The following is a 20259-nucleotide window of genomic DNA, read 5'->3' on the forward strand; positions in this document are numbered from 1 at the left end:
GTCCTACTATTAGTAATTGTAAAATCGATCACTATATTGGGGTGGTAAAAGCCAGATACCACCAACTTTAAGGTGTTTCTGACCCTGGACAGTTACCAAGTAATCTGTGGAGAAATTTTATGCCCATTGCCAAAAAAATTAAGTGGGAGGGGGTGTTTTAGGGAGTTTACAAAATATTAAAACACAAGGTGATGATTAAAATTTAAAACGTAATATTTTAAGGACAATATGTATACTTATCATCTGGAAAGAATTAAGTGGTATAGTTGAGTCTGCATTTGGCCTTGAGTTTTCTGGTAACCGAAACAATAAAGCAAAGACATATAGTATGAGGTCTCACTTCCAAATAGAATAAGGCACATAAATTCTTCCATAAAGTGAATTGGACTCTAGCATCTCACAGTGATGCTTATATAGACACATTGAATAATGTAGTGGATAATTATTTTAATAAGTATGAGAGCCTGGACATTTGTATACTTTGACTGAAGTATCAGCCTTCCGCATCTGAAAAGAAAGTTTTCCTCCATCAAACATCAATTTTATAGACACTGAACGGTGAGAAAAGGGACACCTGCCAGATCAATTAAAGCAGCCCTAGAAATCAGTAAAACACAGATTAGCCTAACACTATTTAGTTATTCTTACAAAGATATTTCTAAGGGATCTATGATTATACACACACACACACACACACACACACACACACACACAGTCAAGAATGTTTTCTTTTCTTTTTTTTTTTAATGTTTGTTTATATTTGAAGGTGGGGAGGCAGAGTGGCAGAGAGAAACAGAATCTGAAGCAGGCTCCAGGCTCTGAGCTGTCAGCACAAAGCCCAATGCAGGGCTCAAACTCACGAACCATGAGATCATGACCGGAGCCAAAGTCAGATGCTTAACCAACTGAGCCACCCAGGTGCCCCAAGAACATTATTTTCTGATTGTCTCCTATAACACAATAAAATAACTTAAAGACCCTGGAAAAACAGATAAACACAATTTCAACAAATCTTTTTTCACGTTCTTCCTTTCTCTGTCTCTCATTCTCTCTGTCTCATCAGATGTCACAAGCAAACTGCTGGCAAGTGCTAAACTGCAATAAAATTGTGACAAATGACTAGAATGCCAGTCTTCTGTGTTGCAAAGTGGAGGAAAATACATATGTTTTTGATCCTAGACATGCAGATGGCATGGCTAAAAGTGTTGGGGAAATTTAGAAACCTGATTTATATTCTTGCCAGAGACAGAGCAACCTGCTTCCTCAGAGAAGCTACCAGGACCACAATATTTTTTTCTCAAAAAACAGCTTCAGATCTACTTACAAACTCAAAAAAAAAAAAAAAAAAAAAAAAAGTGCTTTGTTGATAAATCTGTATAATAAAACATGGGAGAAATTGCTTTGTCTTTTCAAATACTCCTAGTCTTTAAAGTCCAGAAAATATTTTAATTACAACTCTACTACCTGCTAATTAAGTAGCCTTGGGCAAGTTACTAATGTCTCAAAGTTTCTGCTTCCATGTCAGGGATAATACCTATTTCTCAGAGTTGTTTTGAGTGAAGAAAATACTGTAAATCAAATGCTCAGCACTGTGTAAGTGCTTCCTAGATGGCAGCGACTACTGCTGCTGAATATGTTCAGGGTTCAACTCCCCCACTCCAGCCACCCCACTCTCCAGCTCCCCCACTCCAGCCCCCCTCCCTCCAGACCCCCTCCGGCTCACCCCCTCCCTCCAATTCCCCTCTCTCCAGCTCTCTTCCCTCCAGACACCCCCCATCTCCTCCCTCCAGCCCCCCTGTCCCCAGACCTCCCTAGGCCCCCTTCCCTCATGCCCCCTCCAGCTCCTTCCTTCAGGCTTACTGACTGAGCCTGCGCAGTGGGAAGGAACACAGAAGAAAAGACAGTGACTCTTTGTTAATAGCTGAGCAAGCCCTCCACAGGAATTCTGCTAAGGAACTGGAGAAAGGGTCAGGCCTGAGGGTAAAGAGGAGCTTCAGACTACTTCCCTTCCTTATCCACTTGTTTCACCTGCAAATCCAAGGGCAGGTGGAGAATGGCCAGACCAAAGAGCATTCCCAGTACTACAGCAAAGGGCAAAATAGAGAATAAGAGCCCATGACTTTCAGCTGGCATAGGCCCACTCCTTGACCTTTAGCCTGTGGCTTTGCTAGGAACCCCTTCAGCAGGAAGTGACTAAGGAAGGGTGAATTTAACCACAGTAACCCCACACACTAGTAAAACCTGCCTCACAATCTAATTAGCCACTCCTCTTCCCAAGAAACACTGGCCAGGGAGGTCAGGAGACAGAAGTTTCCCCATTTGTGAGCTGCAGGGGAATTCTAGGTATGGGGAGAAGGGCTTTGTCCCTTTGACCTTTAAGGATCTCTCATTGCTTCAAAGCCCCTGGGTTTTCAGTACAGCTATATGCTAGTGGGTTTATCACAAAGAGTTAGTAGCTGAATGTGTTAACTCTTTGAGGTGGGAATAATTAGTATGGTTCTCCTCAAAGGTGAAATTTGTTTTGTAAATACAAACATTGTGACAAATTTCTCCATTCCTCAAGGAGAGTGCCAGTAGCACGTGGAGACAATGTTTGGTTGGGCTGGGATCCCATGCTTTGCAGAACATTTAGCATCCCTGGTCCCAAGACATTAAATACCAATTGTACCTCCCACTCACTGTGACAACCAAAAGGGTCCCTATGTGGTTCCAAATGTTCCTTGGAAGGTGCCCCACACCTGACTGAGAATCACTGACTGAATATCAGATGGTCTTGCTGACAATAGTTAATAAACGATTTTCATGCCTTCTTTTAAGCCATTAATTCTTGATAAACAAGCCAAATGCTTTCATATTTGTCTTTCTACTTATTATGGTCAGAGAGAATAAATTCCATTTACATAATAATTTTACATATTTATTTATTTAACGTTTATTTAAAAAATAAAAAATAAAGGTCATTTGCTTATTTTGAGAGAGAGAGAGAGAGAGAGAACACGACCAGGGGAGGGGCAGAGAGAGAAAGGGAGACAGAGAATCCCAAGCAGGCTCTGCACTGTCAGCGCAGAGCCAATACTAGGCTGCAAACCACAAACCATAAGATCATGACCTGAGTCGAAATCAAGAGTCAGACGCTTAACTGACTGAGCCACCCAGGCCCCCCCAAAATTTTACATATTTAAAATAATGCACTTAGTATAGTACTCAACAAATAGCTACAATTTTATTAGTACCATTATCATCTTTATTGGATTATTAAATATTTGTTAAAAGGAAAGTCAAAAGCAATAATACTTTATACCATTTTAAACTTAAATTTCACCTGAGAGGAATTATTTTTGTTTTCCAATCAACATTAGCACTCTGATCTCTCCAAAACTCAATTTCCTTACCTCTAAAGTGGGGGTGATGGTATTGACATTGTGAGGTTTTTATGAGGCTTAAATGAGACTGTGTGAAGTATTGGTAAATGATAGCAACTAGGCAGCTTTCTCCCCGCCCCCCATGTTACATTAACAGGTTGGGGGCAGAAAACAGGCAAGAGGCAGTAAAAGAAACCTCAGCTTCTGAAATCTCTGTGTTATCCAGTTCCAAACATCAAAGTGCATTCTAATCACCTGGGAATCTTGTGAAAATGCAGATTCTGATTTAGCAGGTGAGGGTAGGAAGAGGGGCACTCTGAGATTCTGCATCTAACAAACTTCCAAGGAGAAGCTTTAGAGCCAGACAGATCTGATTTGCATCTGACTCAACCCATAATTCTGTGATAAGTTATCTTTGAGACTCAGTTTCCATATCTGTAAAATGGATACACATACTGTATAATAATAATATAATGTAATATAATCATATAATAAAATAATAATATACACCTTATATAATCAGCATGCTATTTATATAATATAGCATACATAAAGCAATTGCCACATTATAGGCACTTAGTATAAATTCTACTTTCCTACCCAGAAGAAAACTTGTAGAGAGTTTTGAAAAGGGTTTTCTAACTAACAAATTTCATTTCAGTGATACAGCTTTACCTTTCTGTAAAGGGGATTTTGGTACACTGTGAGGTCTGTTCAAAATATTTGCTGCCCTCGCTGGGGGAGGATTGTATACCCTAATTTCAGTGATGTCAGACTCAGAGCCACATGACTTCTATAAGCTAAGGTGACAGAAATAGAAGTAAATTACTCCATCTGCAAGCTGAAGTTTCAAGTTAGTTGAAGAGCTAACACAAGGTTCCACTGTCACTGTCACTGTCACTGTCCCAGAAAGGAGCTGCTCTGGGGTGCCTGGGTGGCTCAGTCAGTTAAGCGTCTGACTTCAGCTCAGGTCATGATTTCACAGTTTGTGAGTTTGAGTTCCACACTGGGCTCTGTGAGGACAGGTTAGAGCCTGGAGCCTGCTTCAAATTCTGTGTCTCTTCCTGTGCCCTTCCCCTGCTCATGCTCTGTCTCAAAAATAAATAAGCATTAAAAAAATTTTTTTTTTTTGTCTGTAAGAAAGGAGCTGCTCCTTCAGCCTCAATCCTAAAGATGTGGCAATAATAATTTGTGTGGTTTTTTCCCCAGGGTTCCTGGCACAGAGCTTCTTAAAACACTTGGAATTTCCTGAATGACAGGAGTGTCTTTGTTATCTAATGATGTAACTATGGTGGGCACCTAGATAGCTTTCAGGATACCAGAAAGATCAACCATGTTGACTACAGGGTTGGAATTTTGGGTCATCCTGACTCTGGGAAGCAAAGTAGATCTGGAGATTGAGTTGAATCATGTGAAACTCTGGACACCGAAGCCCAGTGGGGCTTCCTGGTTGGTGAACACGGTAAACAGCTGAGAGTATGATGCATGCTGACACCACCCCCACCCCCACCCCTGCCCAGGAGAGGGCACAGCATTTCTGTATTCCCTCCCAGACTTTGCCCTATGAGGATCCTTTATAATACAACTGCAGTCATAAGTATCACACTTTCTTGAGTTCTGTGGATCATTCTAGCAAATTATCAAACCCAAGAGAGTTGTAGAAACTCCTGATTTTATAGCCAGTCAGAATTATGGGTGGCCTGGGAACCCCTGAAGTGTGTCCAGTGTCTGAAATAAGGACAGTCTTGTGGAGAACTGGCCCTTAACTTGTGAGGCGTGACCCTACCTCCAAGTGGTGCATATCAGAAATGTATGGCAGGACACCCAGTTGGGAGCAAACCAGAATAGGAGACACCCAGCTGAACTTCACCAACATACACCATGAGGGAGAAACAAACCTCCAATTTGGTGAGCCAACTGAGATCTTGGAGTTGTTTATTTTGGAACTCGGTATAATCTAATCTGACTGGTACAAAGGTAGACAGTACTTAGATTCCATTCTGAAGGAATTATGTCTCATTAACTAAACTGGTTAGTCTGGTGAGGAATGTGGTATACTGCACAGGGCATACAATGCGCTGTGGTGGCTCTCGCTGTTGACTGCCCAGCACATTTCACCCCATTCCCCCTTGTCAGGTAACTGTGGCCCCATCCCTAGATCCAGGGGTGGGCGTGTTCCACAAGCCTGGCCAATCTTACTGATGAGGGAGCATAAGGCAAAATGAGGCTGCAAACCAGCACCCCCGCTCTACAGGTGGGATATGTGTGATATTCCTCAGGCACTCCTGGCTGCCCATGAACAAAGGAAAGGGGAAGACACATGGTTAACTGATAGATCACAGGACCTGAGTCTCCATCAGTTTACAAATATCTTAGTAAATTACAAGAAAAAGACAATCTTATCAATAACCTAATCTCCAGAAACTCCCTGTTGTCTTAATGATAATGCTTTTTGAGAGGGAAAAACCACCTTAGCTTGTCAATAGCAAGGCCTCCAGTAATCTGTGAGTCTTCTTTAGCATATGGAAATCCATTTAAGAAACTTCCTCTTGGAGCCTCTGGGTGGCTCAGTTGGTTAAGCATCCCACTTTGGCCCAGGTCATGATCTCACAGTTCATGAGTTCAAGCCCCACACCAGGCTCTGTGCTGACAGCTTGGAGCCTGGAGCCTACTTCGGATTCTGTGTCTCCCTCTCTCTCTCTCTCTCTCTCTCTCTCCCTCCCCAGCTCATGCTCTCACTCTCTGTCAAAAATAAATAAATTTACAAAAAAAAAAAAAAGAAATTTCCTCTTGACTTTATCCCTACCCCCAACTCTGCAGTATATAAGCAGTCACTTTTCACAACCCCAGTTCAGCTCTTTCTGCCCACGGGTCCTGTCCCTGTGCTTTAATAAAATCACCTTTTTTGCACCAAAGATGCCTCTAGAAATCTTGCCTGGCCTTGCTTTGCCCAGCTCCAGACCTTCACTCCAAAGCCCCATCATTACTACCTGCACACAGTGATGGGGAAGCATCCCACAAAGCAGGTCAGCCTCTTTCCCTGGGGTCACTAAGATGAGAGTGTGGCTGAGGCTAGCCCCTTTCTCATCCTGTGGAGACAGCGTGTCTGCAGGGGGACGTCTAGAAGGGACAGCAGAGATGGAAGACAGACAGCCATTAGGAGAGACGTCATGCCAGGACTCTAAGCCCTGGTTCCTATAGCTCTACCTTTCTCTTTGGGAGCCAGCCCAGAATCCCTCTCAGCTGCATGAGCCTTGAAATTACTGTTTTTCCTTAAGCTGATTTGAGTTGGGTATCTGTCATGATAAGCCAGATGAATATAAACTAACTGAAACAATTCTGGCTGTAAGAGAACTCTGTTGGTGGATTTTGTATTTTATTTTAATTAGTGGTATTTTTAAGTTGATGGGTTCTGAATTCTAGCTGAAAGGAATCCTAACATCCACCAAAGACAGAGAGATAGCCAAAGAAATAGAAGGACTACAACGTGAACAGAAAGACTTCTATTTCTATAATTCCTCCTGGGTAGGCCTGGCATGAGTAACAGTCATCTAAATATATAAATAGTAGTAGCCCTGACAAATAAGCCCTAATCATCTCACTATGAGCCAACTTTTCCAGAATTATAAGTTGTTTTTAAAAGGACTAGAACTTAACAAATTTGTTCTTTTTTTTTTTTTTAATGTTTATTCATTTTTGAAAGAGAGAGAGTGCGAGCAGGGGAGGGACAGAGAGAGAGGGAGACACAGAATCTGAAGTAAGCTCCAGGCTCCGAACTGTCGGCACAGAGCCCAATGCAGGGCTGAAACCCATGAAACATGAGATCACGACTGGAGCTGAAATCAGATGCTCAACCGACTGAGCCACTCAGGTGCCCCTAATAAACGTTTTTAACCTTAAATTACATTTGAGGAATGAGTTCACAAGTTTAGGATTTAACACTGTGACAGTTTTAAGTCAAGAAAAAATGAGCCCAGTCTCTCCACCGTCTATACATAGCATGCAGAATATGTGTTTGGCATCAGACAGACCCTAGTTCATATCCCACTTGGCTGCCTACCACCTGTCATGCCTGGGGCAAAGTTACTTAGTTCCTCTGAGCTGTATTTTCTTTATCTGTACGTACAGATTGGTAAGTACACTGTATTTATGATGTAGAGATTAAATGAGATATAGCTTGGGGAAACTTGGTGGCTCAGTCCATTGATTTTGGCTCAGTTCATGATCTCAGAGTTCGTGAGTTCGAGCCCCTGAGTCATCGGGCTCTGTGCTGACAGCATGGAGCCTGCTTGGGATTCCCTGTCTCCCTCTCTCCCTCTCCCTCCCCTGCTCACTATCTCTCTCCCTCAAAATAAATAAATAAACATTAAAAAATGAGATATAGTTCATGTAAAATACTTAGCACATATATTTAGCAGGGCATGTATTCTATGCTGATAGCTATTATTATTATCACATCAAGTAATCTAGGCTGCTTCCAGATTATCTAAACTGTGCTATTATATACAATGGAATCCTCTGTCAAAAACACTCTTGGTGGAAAGTTTCTCATGGGATTGGAAAAATGCCTACTTTTTCTTCACATTTGTATCATTATCTTATCATTTAAGGATTGTACTTTGGAAAAGCAACAATATGGATGGGGAGAATATATTTTAAAATGAAAATAATCGCTTTCAATTTGATCATTAAATTTATTTTTTGTAAGATTTTATTTTTAAGTAATCTCTATACCTGACGTAGAGCTTGAACTCACAACTTCCAGATCAAGAGTCTCATGGTCCACCGACGGAGCCAGCCCGGTGTCCCTGATCACTAATTAAATTTTAATTTAAATTTTAAAATATATACCCTAGGGGTGCCTGAGTGGCTCAGTCATTTCAGCATCCAACTTCAGTTCAGGTCATGATCTCATGGTTCTTAGGTTCGAACCCCACATCAGGCTTTGCACTGGTGGTGTGGAGGCTGCTTGGGATTCTCTCTCTCTGTCTCTCTCTGCCCCTCCTCTACTCTCTGTCTTTCCAAATAAACACATAAACTCAAAAAAAAAAAAAAAAAGTTTAAAAAATTCTACCTCAAACTGAAATAAGAATGGCTGACTACTAAAGTGCCAATTTTTTTTCCAAAAACCTAGCCCTTTAAAAAGATATGAAAATACAGTGTTATTAGCTCATGAAAATAAATTCACTCAGCCAGATGGTTTCCATTTGGTTCAGGCAAGTATTCCCAGAGAAATGGCCCCTGGAAAGCAATCTCTCCACACCAGGCTTCCTGTGGTTGGATCTTGGAGCATTCCAGTGCCTAAATTTCCTAAATCTATTAAGCAGCAAATAAGAGCTTAGAGGCTGTCACATTTGTTCCAAAGATCTGAGAGTTCTAAATGCATAGCAATAAGAGGCATGTATATGTTAAAGTAGGACTCAGCAGAAATAGGTACTAAGAGAAATCACATGTGCCTAATGTGATTAAGGTTATCCTGGCCATCCCCACCACCACCACCACCACTTTGCCCCATGAGTAAATAAGGAAAAATCTAAAACTTTGGCCCTGGGACTTTGTCTGGCTTGGTTTGGTGTCCTAAAATTGTTCCTTTGTGGGTCACCCGGGTGGCTCAGTTGGTTGAGCAGCCCACTTCATCTCAGGTCATGATCTCACAGTCCATGAGTTCGAGCTGTGCTGACAGCTCAGAGCCCGGAGCCTGCTTTGGATTCTGTGACTCCCTTTTTCTCTGTCGGTCCCCACTCATGCTCTGTCTATCTCTATCTCTCAAAAATAAATAAATGTTAAAAAAAAAATTTTTAATTGTTCCTTTGTAAACACATCTTACAAAAGCCTAAGAGGGAGTTTAGAGGTTGGGGTCTTTGCCTTTCTTCCTTTCCTGTCACATACGAAAAAAGGAAGTTAGTCATTAGGAAATGAATTTCCAGTCCCTTCAGGACTAGCAACAAAACAAAACAAAACAAAACAAAACACCACAACAACTCATCATTTGCTGGGGTAACTTGAAGGGAATGATTCCACAACTGCTCTATTATTATCACCACCAGGATAGGAGGTCTCCCCTAATTGGTTGGGCAAAGCTTGCAAAAGGGAGAGGAGAAAGGACACTATAAAAAGCCAGCCTGGGGGCGCCTGGGTGGTGCAGTCGGTTAAGCGTCTGACTTCAGCCAGGTCACGATCTCGCGGTCCGTGAGTTCGAGCCCCGCATCAGGCTCTGGGCTGATGGCTCAGAGCCTGGAGCCTGTTTCTGATTCTGTGTCCCCCTCTCTCTCTGCCCCTCCCCCGTTCATGCTCTGTCTCTCTCTGTCCCAAAAATAAATAAACGTTGAAAAAAAAATTTAAAAAAAAAAAAAAAAGCCAGCCTGAAGTAGATGGTTATATGGTGGGTGTAATGGAATTAGGTGAAGATGAGAATCTAGTCAAACAGCAGTAATCAAAGGAGGAATTACTTTAAGGAACCAAGTGATTAGAGATAGCTATTAAAGACAGTGTCAAAGAACTTCCAGAATTGATACAGAATTCCCACTTACTTGGGATTTTAAGTAAAACTTAATAAGGAAACATTCATGAGTAAATTTGTGTGGGCTCTCAAGACCTGAGGGAACTGAAGTTACCAGGCAGTTTTTTGGTGAAGATTCTCATCAAAAATGTTCCTATGATAGGGAGAAAATACAAGCATTCAAGACATCGTCAGCTACGCCCTGGAATACAAACCATCCCTTCATGCAAGTTGAAACTTAGCAAGAAACAGCATTTCCTATGTTTGGTGGGCTCTGGACTTGTAATCAGAGTTTGATTAGCAAAAGATATGGCGGGGGGGGGGTGTCTTTTGTGAAGCAGGTCAGAATGATAGCCATTTATCAAACAACTCATGGGGAGGGCGTATGAAATGAGGCTGCAAACACAGGCTGGGGGCAGGGCAAGCCCAACTCCATGGGCCACGTAAAGGATTCTTATCTTACTCTATGTGTAATGGAACCTATCAGAAGATTTTAAATGTTAAGGAATGGTTCTTTTCTGGTATAAACCTGTCCTGCAGCTACATTACTCCCTTCCATTCACTCAATAAGTATTTTATGAAAGTCCAATATGTATCTGTCACTGTTCTAGGCTCGAGAAACTGAACAAGACAGACAAAACCATGTCTACCACCAGCCTGGATGATATCTCTGAACAATTTTTTTTTTTAAAGACAGCTCTTCTGGCACATAAGTAGAGGCAGACTAGATATTAGCACATTCACCCACCTCAGCTAGGCACCTTCATACAGTGTACAACATGTGCAAATGTTCATGGTGGCCCTCGACAAGTCAAAGGACTTCTGTGATAGTAGGAGCAGACAGACGGTGACTAAGTAAACACAAGATAACCATAGAGGATGATGTGACCAAGAAAAACTAAAGAAAGATTTCTATAGATAGGATGGTCAGGAGACTTTCTCTGACAATATAGTAATTAAGCCAAGCCATCAAGTATAAGAAAGACCTAACTATGAAATAAGCTGCAGTAAGAACACAACAGTAAAAGAGAACAACATGGACAATGGCCTCGAGGCGGAACTGAGTAGGACTTCAGCAAGTAGGTGGGTGTGGCTGAAGCACCACGAGAGGGAGGAGCAGAACAGGAAGAAATGAAGTTGCAAGTGGTAAGGTCCCCATCTATAGGACTCAGAGCTTTGATTAGATTTGACAACAGTCAACGATAACATATTGTACATTGAAAATGTTAAGAGGCTAAATCTCATATTAAGTGTTCTTTCCACAATTAAAAAACAAAGACTTTGAAAAGACTGAGAGGCTTGTGGGACATGGAGTTTTATTTACAGGGAGTGACAGTGCATGCAGTGACTTCTCATGTATCAACAGGGAAATGGTCATCAAACCTCAGGGTGGGAATGATACTCCCTGAGGGAGACAAGGGAACTGTGGGCATAGCCTTCAGGCAGGTCAGACTTTAAGAGGCCCAATGAAGAAGAGGCATCAGAGGGTAAGAGCTTAGCCTCAGAAGGCAGATGACACTGGGCTTCAGTCTGTTACTCGAGGAATTATTAAACTTTTTCTGAGTCTTGAGGTCCCCATATAAAATGGGGATTTAAAACACCTAACTCGGGGCACCTGGGTGGCTCAGTCAGTTAAGCATCTGACTTCAGCTCAGGTCATGATCTCACAACTTGTGAGTTGGAGCCCCACATCGGGCTTTGTGCTGACAGCTCGGAGCCTGGAGCCTGCTTCGGATTCTGTGTCTCCCTCTCTCTCTCTGCCCCTCCCCTACTCATGCTCTGTCTCTCTCTCCCTCAAAAATAAATAAACATTAAAAAAAAATTAAAAAAAAAAAAAACAACACCTAACTCAGGGGCACCTGGGTGGCTCAGTTGCTTGAGCGACCAACTCTTAATTTCGGCTCTGGTCAAGATCACAGCGTTGTGAGATCAAGCCCTGCCTCAGGCTTCACGTTGAGCATGGAGCCTGCTTGAGATTCTCTCTGTCTCTCTCTCTCTCTCTCTCTCTCTCTCACTCTCGCTCTTGCTGTCCCTCTCGTTCTCCCCCTCCCTCCCTCTCTCTCTCTCTCCTACTCTCTCCCTTTACCTCCCTCCCTATAAAATTAAAAACAACAACAACGACAACACCACCTCATAAGGTTATTCTGAGAGTTCAATGAAATAATGTATGCGAGCTATTACAGGACCTGGCACTTAGGAGGGGCTCAGTAAATGACAAGCATCTCTCTCTCTCTCTTTCTCTACACACACACACACACACACACACACACACACACACACACACACACACAGCATAAGCCTAAAAAAGGAAACTGAGAAGGAATTTCTGAAGAGGAAGGAGAGTCTGGGAGAGGGAGAGGGGTTCACCAAAGCCAATTGAGGAGACTGTTAAAAAATGAAGGTGGTCAGAGGTGTTAAATGCCCCCCGAGAGATCAAGAGGGGCCAGAAAAGCACGCACTGAATCTGGCTGTGGTAACTCTGGCAGAGTAGTTTCAACAGCATGGTTGAGTTGGAAGCCTTATTACTATCATTTGAGGAAGGATTATGAACTAGGGGAGGGACTGGAGATAGAGAACATACCCTGCTCTGTCAAGAGGGTTGGTTTAGACCAGAAGAGGAGACCCAAGATAGTAACCAAAGTGGAAAACAAGATCAAGTTTGATTCTTTGTCTAAAGATGTGAATCACTTATGCACAATGATATGTTCAGGAGGAGAAGATGGACATACAGAAGACAATGACAGTTGACGTATAGGTAGGAGGTGAGAGGTCCTAGGATCCAGAACACGAGTGGAGGGTGCTCACCTTTTGTTGTGAAATGGGAAGGAAGTATAAATGTCGTAGACTTTTGGGGATGGGAGTCAAGAGTTTCAATTTTTCACAGTGTACTATAAGTTAGATCTGAGACTGAGGGGGAAGGAGTTGAAGGGTAGGATTACAGGATTGACCTGCAGAATTATAAAAGTGGGTGATTGCTTTGATCTTGGCCTATAATAAATTTTGGATACTATGATTTTTAATCCACAAAATTCTTCATAGAGGAAATAAAATTACCCTAAATATAAAGGAACAGGAGCTTTTCCAACACATTTTTGAAACCAGTTCTTTGGAGAGTAAAACTTTAGCTTTGCTATTTAAAAAAAAAAAGTGAGGTTAAACCCAGACTATGTGCAATCCAAAACCAGAGGCGTGGATCTCATTTCTTGAGGGTTCAAGGATGAGCACAATGACAGAAAAATTCCTTCCGACTTCTGCTCTATTATCATTTTTATTGTGTTTGTTTCCTGACAACCTTCATGACAGGCACCCTTTCTGCCCGTGGGTAGGAAATTCATAATCCAAGTCTACTCCCAGAAGCTTTTGTCCCAACAATCCTTCTGAATCAATACCTGGCTCTCCAATATTACCCCTCAGTCATTTTAAAAATCCTTTAGAGACAAAAGAGGCTGTTATGGCTCATGGCAGAGTGACCCTGACTTCATCTGAGCTCAACAAATGCAGTGACATAAACAGCAAATACACACAGCAATTTCACAATTCAACCAGGAAACCCGTGAGATAGGCCTGAATATGATGATGGAGTTATTTTCAAGGTCACTGTTCCAATAAAGAAACATTTAATCAAAGTAAGCAAATTCCAAGTAAGTTTTGGCTAACGTTATTGGCCTTCTCTTTCCAATGTGATGAGCGTGCCATAAATTATTCACATGTGTTGATGACTTATTCTGGTCGCCGTGATGAGTTTCTGGCCACTGTGCCATGTCCCGCTAATCCTCAATTTATTCTAGCAAAAGATCACTCTTACCCTGGATAGGGCATCCTGTCCCTGGAGAGATACTTCTCCCGTGGAGAAAGTGGCATGGGTCCCTGGGTCTTGAGTCTGGTCCCAGCCTGTGGACAGCACTATCCGTTTCTACCACCAGGTGGCGCCCGCAACCTCCACAGGCGCGGTGCGGCTGAGGGGCTGAATCCCAGCTTTCATCAGCCAGAATGAGGGTATGTGAGAGCAGAAAGGGTCACCTAGCGCAGCCCATTCATTGTATAAATAACAAAACTGAGATCCAAGCAAGGTCATTGACCCAATCCAAACTACACGCCTGCTTTTGCGAGGGCACAATCAAGGCCTATGTCTCTACACTGTCGATCCCAAATTCATTCCACCAAAGGACCATGGTTTTCAAACCAAAACAAACAAGCAAACAACAACAAAAACACCTTTTTTTCTAACGAAATTTTATAAAGAATATTATTGCTTCTAGCCCTCCACACCCTTCCCCCTTACTTATCTAGACAAAAGAAAATGGAGTCACTCGGACTGAAAGAGTTGTTCCCTTAGGCATCTGAAGAACTACCAACCTAAGAGTGATGTAGGCTGGCCAGGTGGGAGGACCCAGAGGGGGCCCTCAGGACCAGCCAAGAGGGTTTTGCAGGCTGGAAATCAAATGCAAGCAGAGAGGAAGTGAGAGCAGAATTTACTGAAGATGGTGAGAGCACAAATACAAACAGAATCTAGGAAACTCAGGTAAAAGAGAGTCTCATCTTTGCTGGGGTCTGGGGTTTTTATGGGCGATTGTGGTCTGGTGTGCGGGTCCTCTCAGGCATCTAGAAACTGGTTGGAACAAGGACAAGTGCTCAGGTGTCCTTCATAATTCACTCATGCCAGGGATCCAGGGGTTTTGGCGTCAAGGTGTCTGGAGTCAGTGGTCTTGGAAAACATACATAACAACCCCACCTGGTGGGCTTAGATGTTATCTATCGTGCTGGAAGACTCCAAAGAAATCCTTAATCCTTTTCTCTTACAAGGAGGACATACATTATTTGTGTATGCGGCCTGTGTAAAGCAGGGGTACAGGTCCTAGCAAGAATAGAACCAGGAAAAGGATCAAAAAAGAAAAAAGAAAAAAGAAAAAGCAATCCTTTACAGGATCCCTTCAGTTTCCCTATCTCCAGAGGAGTTTGAAAAGTACTGATGGTGTGGGATAAACTGAATCAGGAGTCCTAAAACATGTTTCCCGTGGGGCATTTCTCTCTCAAACCCTAACTCTCCCCACTTCTGCATCTCCACTTACTTCCCAAGCCAGAAGCTTCCTCTGGGACCTCCGCCGCGTGCTGGCACCGAAGTCCTCGTGACCCAAGCCGCAGTCATGCCTGGGCTGGGGGCGAACCCCCGCGACACTCCGACCCTCCGTGGTGGCGCCGACGACTGTTGGCCCTGCCTACTGCCCCCTCCCCTGTTAATGCCCTGCCTTCGCTGCTTCCTGCTGCTGAATTCCACCAAGGAAATCAAACAAAAAGCTGATCTATTCCGCTACAAGCAGTAGTTTGCGGCTTCGGCTGAACCACCAACACTATCCCACAACCCCCTTTGCAACTCAAGTTGGTTCCTTTTCGAGTCCCTTCAGAGAGGCAGCGGCCATCGAGCCCAACCTTCACCTCCATGTCTGTTAATGAACCTGTGTCCTCACTGTATGCCAGGAGTTCTATTGGGCAGGAAATAATATTTTCCCCATTTTGGGGGCGTCTGGGTGACTGAGCATGGAGTCTGCTTAAGTTCTCTCCCTCTCTCTCTCTCTCTCTCTCTGTCTCTCTCCCTCCCCCCCTCTGCGCCCCCCATTCTGTCTGTCAAAAATATATATTTCCCCATTTTACAGATTATAGATATAGATATCCCCATTTTACAGATGAGAAATCTGAGGCACAGAGATCACAGACGAGGGAAATGGCAGAGCCAGAATTTGAGTCTGTGTTCTTACCACTTATGGTGTGGCCTCTGCTTAGAAAACAGAAGCTATCACGCATGAGTCCCTCCATTTATGCACCCCCGTCTCATCACTTACCTGCATCTCCACCTGTCCTTGAATCTTTCCCTTTCTACCCATAATTTTGATTCGAATTTCTCTCAGTGTCCCAGAAGACTTGCTATGACAATTGTTTTTCCCCTTATCCCACTACTGAAACTGCTCCATGCAAGCTGCAGATAAAACCTTGTTTGCCAAACACCCTGGCTGCTCCAGAGTCCTCTCCCTTCTCAACCTCCAGGAGGTACTTTTTCACTGTCACCACTTGCCCTCACCTGCAGCCTTGCCTCCTTTAGTTTACATGAGAATATCCTCCCTTGGTCTTCTACTTCTACAGCAGATGTTCTCACTTTTTTTTTTTTTTTTCAATGCAGATGTCAGACTCCTACCTCAGACCACATGACTACGAATCCCTGGCTCTGGGGCAGGCATTTGTGGTTTTTCAAAGCTCTTCAGATAGTTTGGCTAAACAGCTGGGGTAAACACCACTGCTCCCAATGGCCAGACACAACAGGTAAATATGCAATGATTCCACTTGTAAAAGGTACCCAGATAATCAAATCCATGGAAGTGAAAAGTAGAACAGGAGTTACCAGGGACCATGCAGGCTCACATCCCTTCCTGGCTTCCTGCCTGGCTAATTCCTACTCATGCCTCAGGCTCAGCTCAGGGCTGGTGCTGGGCTAGGTGGAAACTGCATTCTCTCCCTCCCTTGGAAATGTCTTTTGTTCTGCAGCTCTAGCTCTTACCTACATATTATTCATTCCCAAATCTACCTCCAGCCCTGGCAGTGCTCCTGAGTTCTGATGCACATTCACATTTCCCACTAGCTTGTCTGCTTCCCTCAGGCACCTCAAACCCTACCTGTCCAAAACTCAAGTTATCATTTTCCTCCTTTCTACCCTGCTTTTTCTCCTGTGTTTTCTTTTTCGAAAACTAGCAGCAGTATGTACTGTGCTATCAAATACTTGGAACTGAGCTCAGTGGCTGTTATTATTATGTGAGGATTGGGTTGGGGCACCTGGGTGGCTCAGTTGGTTAAGCGTCCGACTCTTGATTTCGCCTCAGGGCATGATCTCGTGGTTTGTGAGTTTGAGCCCTACATTGGGCTCTGTGCTGACAGCTTGGAACCTGCTTAGGTTTCTCTCCCCTTCTCTCTGCCTCTCTCTCCCTCTCCCTCTGTCTCTTGTCTCTGTCTCTCAAAATAAAAAAGAAAATTTAAAAAAATGAGAGTTAACACTATCATCATTAGCAATAGAATTATGACAAAGACTTTAAAAACATGGTGAAGCTGATGGTGAAGTGCCTACCACTCTATAGAATCTCTCTATATAAGATAACTTTAAAAAATCAGTCTCTGAAATATCAAGGCAGAAAAGGAAAAGTTTAACGATGCAACATGCTTGTACTGGAGGCCAAGTACTACGGTTGATTATCCCCAGAGCACCGTTAGTTACAGTGTAGAAAACCTCCTTCGAAAAGTGGAAATTTGCCAGAAGACCTAATGAAAGGTGGAAATGGCAAGATATATAAGATGTATAGAGTAATAGGGCAACCAAAGATTGAGCAATTTTATGTCTCTCTAAGCAAGATGTGCTATAGATTATCAAAGACTATTAAAATATGTATTGAGGATTTACTAACTAAACAAAATTAATGTGACACTGTCATAGATGAGCCCTTATGAATGGATAAACAAAATGTGGTACAAACATGCAATAGAATATTATTCAACCTTAAAAAAATGAAATTCTGACACATGCTATAACATGGATGAAGCTTGAAAACACTATGCTAAATAAGTCAGACACAGAAGGACACATATTGCCTAATTACACTTACATGAAGTACTAAATTAGTGAAATTCATACAGACAAGAAGTAGAATGGTGGTTTCCAGAGATAGGAGAGAGCAGGAAATGAGGGTTAGTGTTTAAAGGGTACAGAATCAGGGGCACCTGGGTGGCTCAGTGGGTTAAGCATCCGACTTCAGCTCAGGTCACCATCTCACGGTCCGTGGGTTGGAGCCCTGCGTCAGGCTCTGGGCTGATGGCTCAGAGCCTAGAGCCTGCTTCTGATTCTGTGTCTCCCTCTCTCTCTGCCCCTCCCCCGTTCATGCTCTGTCTCTGTCTCAAAAATAAATAAACGTTAAAAAAAATTTTAAAAAATTAAAAAAAATAAAGGGTGCAGAATCTGGGGCACCTGGGTGGCTCAGTCAGTTAAGCCTCTGACCTTTGGTTTTGGCTCAGTTCATGATCTCAGGCTTCCTAAGTTTGAGCCCTGCATTGGGCTCTGCTCTAACAGCGTGGAGCCTACTTGGGATTCTCTCTCTCCCCATCTCTCTCTGCCCTCCCCTCCTCACTTTCTCTCTCAAAAAAAATAAACTTTAAAAAAAATTTTAAAAATAAATAAAAGGTACAGAGTTTTAGTTCAGGAAGATGAAAACATTCCAGAGATGGATGGTGATGATAGCTGCACAACATTGTGACTGGTCTTTATGCCTCCAAACTGTACATTTTTAAATAGTTAAAATGGTAAATTTTATGTTATGTATATTTTACCACAATAAAGAAAATTTTAAAAGAGCCATTAAGCTCAATGTTTAATAGATAATTATAGTTTCCTTAAATACATTTTCCCCAATAATAGGCAAAACTTCCAAAATGCCATTAATAAATGTAATTTAAGATGGAATATCAGTAAAAAGAACAGGTTAGAGAACAGCTTTCAAATATACCCAATTAAAGTTGGAAAGAAATAATTAAAAACAAAATTGTAACTTATGTTGAAGGAATAGATGCAGGAGGAAGATGATAGTTCTTTCAAAGAATAAGGAAATAGGGACATTTTATTTTATACAATAGTCAATTAGAACAGAAATTATAATATAAAAATCAGTCCCCTACACTTTGGCCATTATACAAATGAAATATTTAATTTTGAGTGTCATATTGAAAATGAAGAATTATAAATATTAAAATATTGTTTTCTCTTTTTGATTGAATTCTCTCCTACTGGAAAACTTCAAATCAAAAATATGTCCCAAAATAATGAAGCTAGAATGTCTAACGTGTTCATCCCCAGCTGCTCTTATAGAAACTTTAGTAGAGACAGAGGTCCCAGAACATCCGTGTCCTCCAGGCCCCCTTGCCTGTGGGCTGGGGCAGGTTGCTACTTCTGGCCAGTAGAAAGTAGCCGGGTAACATGTGTCACTTCCAGGCTGGACCAGTTAAAAGCCAGTGTGCCATCTGCATATCTCTATTTTCCTGCTCTGGTGACTTTAGCAGGTAAGATAACAGAATTACAAGATGAAGGAATTTTGCATCTCCAAGGTGAGGCATGCAGACAGGCCTGGCCAGCTTGCACTGGACCTTCTGTGAGAAATAAACTTTTGTTTTTTGCGTCACTGAGATTTGGGAGTTTGTTACATAACATAACTACCTTATACTGGCTAATACAGGGGGTAGCCTACAGCTGATAAAGTGGGAACCATTTTCAGCTTCCCTACTCATTGCAAGATTAGTTTTACCTGTGGCCACTTTAAAAATCTCCAAAGTAGGGGCATCTGGGTGGCTCCGTTGGTTAAGCGGCTGATTCTTGGTTTCAGCTCAGGTCATGATCTCACATTTCTGTTGTGTTCAAGCCCCGTATGGGGCTCTGTGCTGATAGTGCGGAGACTGCTTGGGTTGGGGTTCTCTCTTTCTCCCACCCCCCCCCCCACCTCTCCCCTTTCCCACTCACTCAGTCTGTCTCTCAAAAAAAAAAAAAAAAATCCAAAGTACCCTGCATTAAATACTAAGAAACACTAGAGGGCACAATTGAGTTGTGGAAATTTTGGGCCATGATTGTAAAGGAAGCAAGGTATGGAATCTTAGGAAAATTAAACAACGCAACAGAAAAATGGGCGGTGAAAATCATTAGCTTTGGAAACAATTGTTTTCTTTATAAGTCTTTTAACTACATTTCACCATTTGAGATCACTGAATTAAAAGTGAATTTGCAATCCTTTAATATTAATACAAAACCAATAAATTCCCAAAACACGTAAAGCATATACATTTACAAATAAGAACACTTACCTTGGAAAACTAGTGGGAGTGTTCTCAGGGTAAGAGAAGAATTTATTTCCCATCTTCAGATACGCCTGTCTACTGGCGATGACCCTTAGGCCATGGAATTCGTACGCTTTCTAACCTGGTCAGCTTAAGAAAGCTAAAGTTTTCTAAGGCCCAGTTTTCATAAGAGGTGACCAGATGTTCTAAACATCAAGCTGTGACAGGAAGCTCCCCACCCACTCTGAATGTCATGCTGAGTTCTGAGCAGACTTCCCTTTCCCGTTTCCTTTTTCCCCTCTCTCTAATTTTTTTTCTTCAAAGTCTATTCAAAAGCTGCTGCCAAAACTGTCTTCCTCTATTGTTGTTCTGATGACATCATCCCCTTCCCAAACACCCCCTTGTCTTTAGTCTTATGGTCAAAGCTTGCCTTCATTCCTTTGGACTGCCTCTGTTGTACCTGCCTTTACTTCATTTCCCCGCTATTTCCTGCTTCTCTTCATCAATTGCTACATCGGATTGTCATTTTTGATGTCCCACTGTTGAGGG

At 42.5% G+C, this 20259-nt stretch overlaps 1 protein-coding gene across 3 annotated transcripts in view; it reads right to left on the reverse strand.

The window, feature by feature from the left end:
* Positions 1–19934, reverse strand: part of ADCYAP1 (adenylate cyclase activating polypeptide 1) — a 74306-nt gene extending 54372 nt beyond the window's left edge. For all 3 annotated transcript variants that reach the window (XM_086682570.1, XM_025931406.2, XM_086682569.1), the window contains exon 1: positions 19738–19934. The gene's annotated coding sequence lies outside the window, so the exon portion shown is untranslated. The remainder of the gene's footprint in view (positions 1–19737) is intronic.
* Positions 19935–20259: the final 325 nt, after the last annotated feature.

The sequence above is a fragment of the Puma concolor genome, chromosome D3, assembly GCF_028749965.1.
Source record: "Puma concolor isolate L17-30 chromosome D3, mPumCon1.1.hap2, whole genome shotgun sequence".
Lineage (NCBI taxonomy): Eukaryota > Metazoa > Chordata > Mammalia > Carnivora > Felidae > Puma > Puma concolor.